This window comes from Palaemon carinicauda, chromosome 7 (genome assembly GCF_036898095.1).
Source record: "Palaemon carinicauda isolate YSFRI2023 chromosome 7, ASM3689809v2, whole genome shotgun sequence".
NCBI lineage: Eukaryota > Metazoa > Arthropoda > Malacostraca > Decapoda > Palaemonidae > Palaemon > Palaemon carinicauda.
In genome coordinates this window covers 27,950,650-27,956,649 of record NC_090731.1, presented here as the reverse complement: position 1 = coordinate 27,956,649, position 6,000 = coordinate 27,950,650, and the positions used below count along the sequence as shown (strand labels likewise).

The 6,000-nt window shown below is 42.0% G+C and overlaps 1 long non-coding RNA gene across 1 annotated transcript in view; it reads right to left on the bottom strand.

The window, feature by feature from the left end:
- Positions 1 to 287: 287 nt before the first annotated feature.
- LOC137643541 (uncharacterized) overlaps positions 288 to 6,000 on the bottom strand; it is a 29,772-nt gene continuing 24,059 nt past the window's right edge. Inside the window, exon 2 of the long non-coding RNA XR_011044997.1 lies at positions 288 to 1,175. This is a non-coding gene — a long non-coding RNA (uncharacterized lncRNA). The remainder of the gene's footprint in view (positions 1,176 to 6,000) is intronic.

Here is a 6,000-nt window from a genome sequence, read left to right as displayed (position 1 = left end):
AAATTCATGACATTAGTCTTGATTAAAACATTATACTGTGTTTGATAAAAGTACTGTACAGTATTTGTGGAGGTAAACAAATATAACTAGCTTATTGTACACACACACACACACACACACACATATATATATATAATATATATATATATATATATATATATATATATATATATATATATATATATATATATTACTGTGCTGTACTATCCCTTTCTATGAGAAATATACAATGTTTATCAACAGTTTGTTTTAGCATGAGGAACTAAAATACACAACAAGCTTGCCCAATTACAATCTTTTTAGAGTGGAGCTACTCTAACCTCCTCTGCATTCTACTAGCAAATATATTTAAAGGTTTAATCCTGTATGGATAGAGGGTTTACTTACGTTAGTTTTAACTGATTCTTCTAATTATTCTCTTTGAGCGCTTCACCCTACAATTATCAACTCTCATCTTTGCACTGTACTCTACAATGGCTGAGGTAAAGGATTTTTTCTAAAAGTCATAAAGACAATTGAATAAGACAAAATGGAAGTTAGAAGTTGTGATTGGGGATCAGGTATAAAAGAGAAGTTGGAAAGCCTGACAGATGTTAGAAATGCCAAGAACTGATGTTACAACTGTTCAGCTGAAGATTCACAGTTTTCTTGGAAAAAAGTAAATTTTTTCAATGAAATTAAATAATTAGAAAAAGTTTTTTAAAGGTAAACTTCTTTAAAATCTAAATCTCAAAAAGATCAATTACTTATAACCATGATAAATAAAGTAGAGTATAGCAATGTATTAAACTGTTTTCAAACACAGATGATCTTTTAATACTATATACAAATAATCTCCCAGCCATATACTGTATTACCATGAAATTACATAATCAAGACATTTAATAATTTAAACTTCACAGCCACGCTATGTGATTTGAATATTATAGAAGTCCTTCGTCCAACCCATCTCCAAAGAGCATGAGACGGAATGGCCTATTTTGGCATTTTCTATTGCTGAATATCATCTTTCGTTTCTAGAAAGATCAAATTTAGTTGAAAAGGCAGCATGATGATGGTTATGAAGTAGATAAAGCATCTCTTAGGCTAATTATCTTCATGTGCAGTACTTATGAAATTTCCTCTTATAATGGAGAAGAATGTGGCTCCTCCAATTAATGGATAAGCAAGCATACCTGAAAGAAATTTGATAATCATACCATTGAATCACAATATTATTGTACACAGAACATTTGTAATGATAAAATTTCTTGAGATACTGAAGTTTGAATAATCTGATCATCAAATGATTTACGTGATAGGAGTCCCTGCAAGACCATCCAATTATATTTATAGGCTAGTAAGATTTTGTTTGAATGAACAGGGATACCAAAACAATATCAAGTTATGGAGATAACGAGCTAGGCAAGAAGACAGCATTTAGTTTCCCATTCAAATAACTGGACTAAAATGACTTTAAATACAGCACAGCATATTTGGTTATATAACAAGAAAGAAGTTGAGAAAGATACTGTTTAAATGGTAAAAAAGGGATTTTGACGAAGGAAAAATCTATTTCTGGGCGAGAGACCCGTGCCGCCCAGTGAAATGCTCCTTTTAAATCATTTCTAAGGTAAAAACTGCTATAAATCTACCAAAGAAAAAATTGTATAGGAATGCTAGGTTGAACCCAGCTCGCTCACCTTAATAAGGTGTCGGTATAATACTGGGGCGTGAATTAATCACAACCAGAGGCCTTGCACCATTTAGATATCTCCTGTCAATATCCCCGAACAGCGAGGTGCCGTTCAACATCCTACTACTACTAGCATTCTCACGCCAGTGACGTCACTCCTTATAGCACCCCAGATTGGGGCCCAATTAGGGAGGGACGGGTGGGTTCACTGGGCGGCACGGGTCTCTCGCCCAGAAATAGATTTTTCCTACGTCAAAATCCCTTTTCTGGGCTCCGACCCGTGCCGCCCAGTGAAATCGTACCAGAGAATGGGGACCCAAAATGTCTAACTACCTGAAGGGAAAAACACAAAAATAACATAGCTGATGAGTTTTAATATAAATAAAGAGGGATGTGGAAACCCGTAAAAATAGATCAATATGTATATGACAGTGATAATTAGACATGGTAAAGAATCAATAATGAAACCAGTAGGTAAAATTCAACAGATATGAATAGTTGTAATCCAGCTTGGTAATCAAAATGCAAAGGTAAAAATTCAATCATAGATATGAATATGAGCATGGTACAAAATCCCATCAGGGGATGATAGAGAGAACCAAGCAAAAGTAAATCCATAACAGTACCCCATCAGGGGATGATAGAGAGAACCAAGCAAAAGTAAATCCATAACAAAGATTTAACATAACAAAATAAAATCAGCTCGGGGATTTCAAGAACAAGGGAAATCAAAACAATTCGTAAAATTGATCAATTGAATAATAAAATAATACACCATAAGGGTGTATGGTAAACAAAACAGGTAGGAACAACAGGTAAGCCAGGCAGGAGGGAAAGAAGACAGAGCAAGACGTTGTGATTAGGACGCAGTACCTTCAGGAGGAACTACATTCCCTGCAGCTACTGTGGCAAACCTAAGAGCTTCTAAAGGTTTTAAGTAGTGGCGCTTGAAAACTTTAGGGGACTTCCAACCCGTATATTTTGAGAGCTCATCAAATTTCATATGGTGGAAAAAATTAATTGAGGTAACCACAGCTCGAATATCATGGACATGTGGGAATGATTCAGGATTAGCTTGTTTAATAGAATAAAGAATTTGTTGCCTGATTCCCGTAAGGGTAATAGTTCCTCCGTGCTTTCTAATAAATAAAGGCCCTGTGGTTGTAGTGGAAGTTCTACTTAAGTAGGATTTCAGGGTGGTAACTGGACACAGGGATGGATCCCTAGGAATTGGAACAATCTTCCAGGGAGACCACCTGTTTTGGGGGTCCTCATTTTTAGCCAGGAAAACTTTGTTAGGGGAGAGAAGGACCTCACCCGAAGAGAGAAACTCTATATGACCTGGGTCTCTAGATAAGGCTGACAATTCTGAGATTCTGGAGCCAGAGGCGAGGCTCAAAAGAAAAAGTGACTTTCTTAATAATGCCATATAGTCACAGGATTCATTTGGGGTGTCAGAGGCTAGCTTAAGAACATCGTTCAAAAACTAGGAAACTGCGCTAGGGCGAGGTGAAGGTTTTAGTCTGGCACAAGCTCTCGGAATGGATGAGAAATATGAATCCGTTAAATCAATGTCAAAACCAACATGGAAGATCTTTTTCAAGGCTGACTTGATTGTAGTAATTGTATTGGCTGCCAGGCCTGATTCAAAGAGAGTTCTGAAGAATGTCACAGTTAGGTTCATCGTCATTTTCTCAACTTGGGAATCTTTCAAGAACTTAGCTAATTTCTTGACAGCTGAGTCATATTGACGGAGAATAGATTCCCTTTTGTCAGATTCTAGGAAAATAGTATTCAAAGGATCGATGTTTGCACCTCGTTGGGCTGCGAACTTCATGAAGTCCATAAAGTTAGGGCATTCAGAATCCTTGAGGAAGCAAACACATTGCGAGTTTGTACTGTCTGTGTTAGTACCGGATTGGGAATCCGCCGGGGGCGGAGACCTAGTTCTAGCAACAAGGGGAACCAATTGCTCTTGGGCCAGTTGGGGGCTACGAGAGCCACTTAACCTTTGAAGGATCTGATTTTGTGCAGAACTTTCAGCAGGAGATTCACCGGAGGAAACAGATAAATCGTCTTCCAGGTATTCCAATCTAGAATCATAGAGTCCGTGGCATAAACCTGAGGGTCCAGGTTGGGGGCTACGTAACAATCTAGTTTGCGATTGGATTCCGTCACAAACAGATCCCCCTGGAGACCCGGGACTTGAGATAGTATCCAGTGGAAAGATCGATTGTCTAGTGACCATTCTGACTCTAGCGGAGTCGTCCGGGAAAGTGAGTCCGCTACCACATTCCGGACTCCTGCTAGATGGACTGCTGACAGGTGGCACTTGTGCATTGCCGCCATGGAGAAAATCTTCAACATGATGGGGTTTATTGGGGCTGATCTGGAGCCTCCTCTGTTCAGGCAGTGTACTAAGACTGCACTGTCGAGAACCAGTCTGATATGGAGATTCCTGGCTGGATTGAGACGTTTTAAAGTGAGGAAGACTGCCAAGGCCTCTAGGACGTTGATGTGCATTTGTTGGAAGACCGGTGACCATAACCCTTGGACTTTCTTGTGCTGGGAGTAACCTCCCCACCCTGTTAAGGAGGCGTCTGTGTGAATGACGAGTCCCGGGACCGGATGTTGTAAGGGAACCGACTTAGAAAGATTCTTGATCTTCGTCCAAGGCTGCAGACTTTTTCTCAGGATTGGGGGAAGGCGAGCACGTTTGTCTCGGCGTTTTGCGGTTGCTCTGTAGCGCCACACACTGTTTATGTCCTTGAGTTTGGACCTTAGGCCGATGTCTGTCACGGAGGCGAACTGTAAGGAACCCAGGATCCTCTCTTGGTTCCTTCTGGAGGTCAACTTTTCTCTGAGAAATTGTTTTGTATTCCTCGCTATCTCCTTCCTTTTGACTTTGGGGAGGCATAGTGTATAGGAGCACAGGTCCCATTGTATTACTAGCCACTGAAACTTGGTCTCCGGGACCAGGCGGGATTTCTCGAGGTTGACCTGGAATCCCAGTTGTCGAAGGAAGGTGAGGACTTTGTTCGTTGCTATGCGGCAAGTCTGGACATTGTCTGACCAGATTAGCCAATCGTCTAGATAGGCCACTACCTGTATACCCTGAGTTTGAAGCTCTTGAATTAATGTCTCTGCTAGTTTGGTGAAGATTCTGGGTGCTATGTTGAGACCGAATGGCATCACTTTGAATGCATAGGCTTGTTTTCCTAGCTTGAAGCCCAGAAAAGGACGAAAATGCCTTGCTATTGGAACGCGATAGTAGGCATCTGTAAGATCGATGGAGGTGGTGACGGCCCCACGGGGAAGTATGGTCCGCACCTGCGAGACGGTACGCATATGGAATTTGTCACAACGAATGAAGGAATTCAAACGAGACAGGTCCAGGATTACTCTCCGTTTGTCTGAGCCTTTCTTTGGCACGCTGAACAAGTGTCCTTGAAACCTTAAGCGACGTATGCTTTGGATTGCATTCTTTTGTAGCAGATCATTTGTGAAGGAACGTAGTTCTTCCGTTGGTAGTTGGTAAAAGCTGTTCGGTGGAGGAGGTCCCTGTATCCAGCTCCACCCTAGGCCTTTTGAGATGATGCTGGAAGCCCAATCGCTGAAATTCCAATGATCCCGAAATATGTACAATCTCCCTCCTACCTGCAGTTTCTCAATGGTTGGAGGATGATTTGGCTCCTCTTCTTCCACGGGAAGACTTGCCTCGGTGGTAACCCCTTCCGCCACCTTGGGCACGAAAGGCACCCCTGGAACCCGTGACGCTGGTAGCCACGGAAAGAGCCCTGAGACTCATAAGTGGGGTTAAAGCCGGGGGAGAAGGAAGTCGAGGCGATCTGAGACTGAGGGACCAGGACGTATTGTTCTTGTTGTTGGCCCTTTGAGGTAGAAGGCTGGGGACCTTGAGGAGCAGGTTGGACTGAGACCGGTTGAACCCTGAATTGGGAAGATTGGAAGGGCCTCAATCTCTTCCTACCTCGAAATGGGGTACTAGTAGGTTCATATTTTCTCTTTGAAACGAGGCCCCACCTAACCTTGAGGTTTTGGTTGGCTCTAGCTGCCTCGCTAAGGATCGAGTTAACTAAATCCTCTGGGAAAAGATCCGGGCCCCAGACTGGAGCTTTGATGAGCCTATTAGGTTCGTGCCTAATCGTGGCTTCGGATAGGACGTGTCGTCGACAACGGGTCCTGGCGTTTGCAAAATCATAGGCGTCAGCCATAAAGTTTTGCAAAAGTGACTTAGTGAGGACCTTAAGGAGGTCCTCCTCGTTGTAAGTGGCGACGGTCAATTCGGAAAGAGCAACCGAATTAAG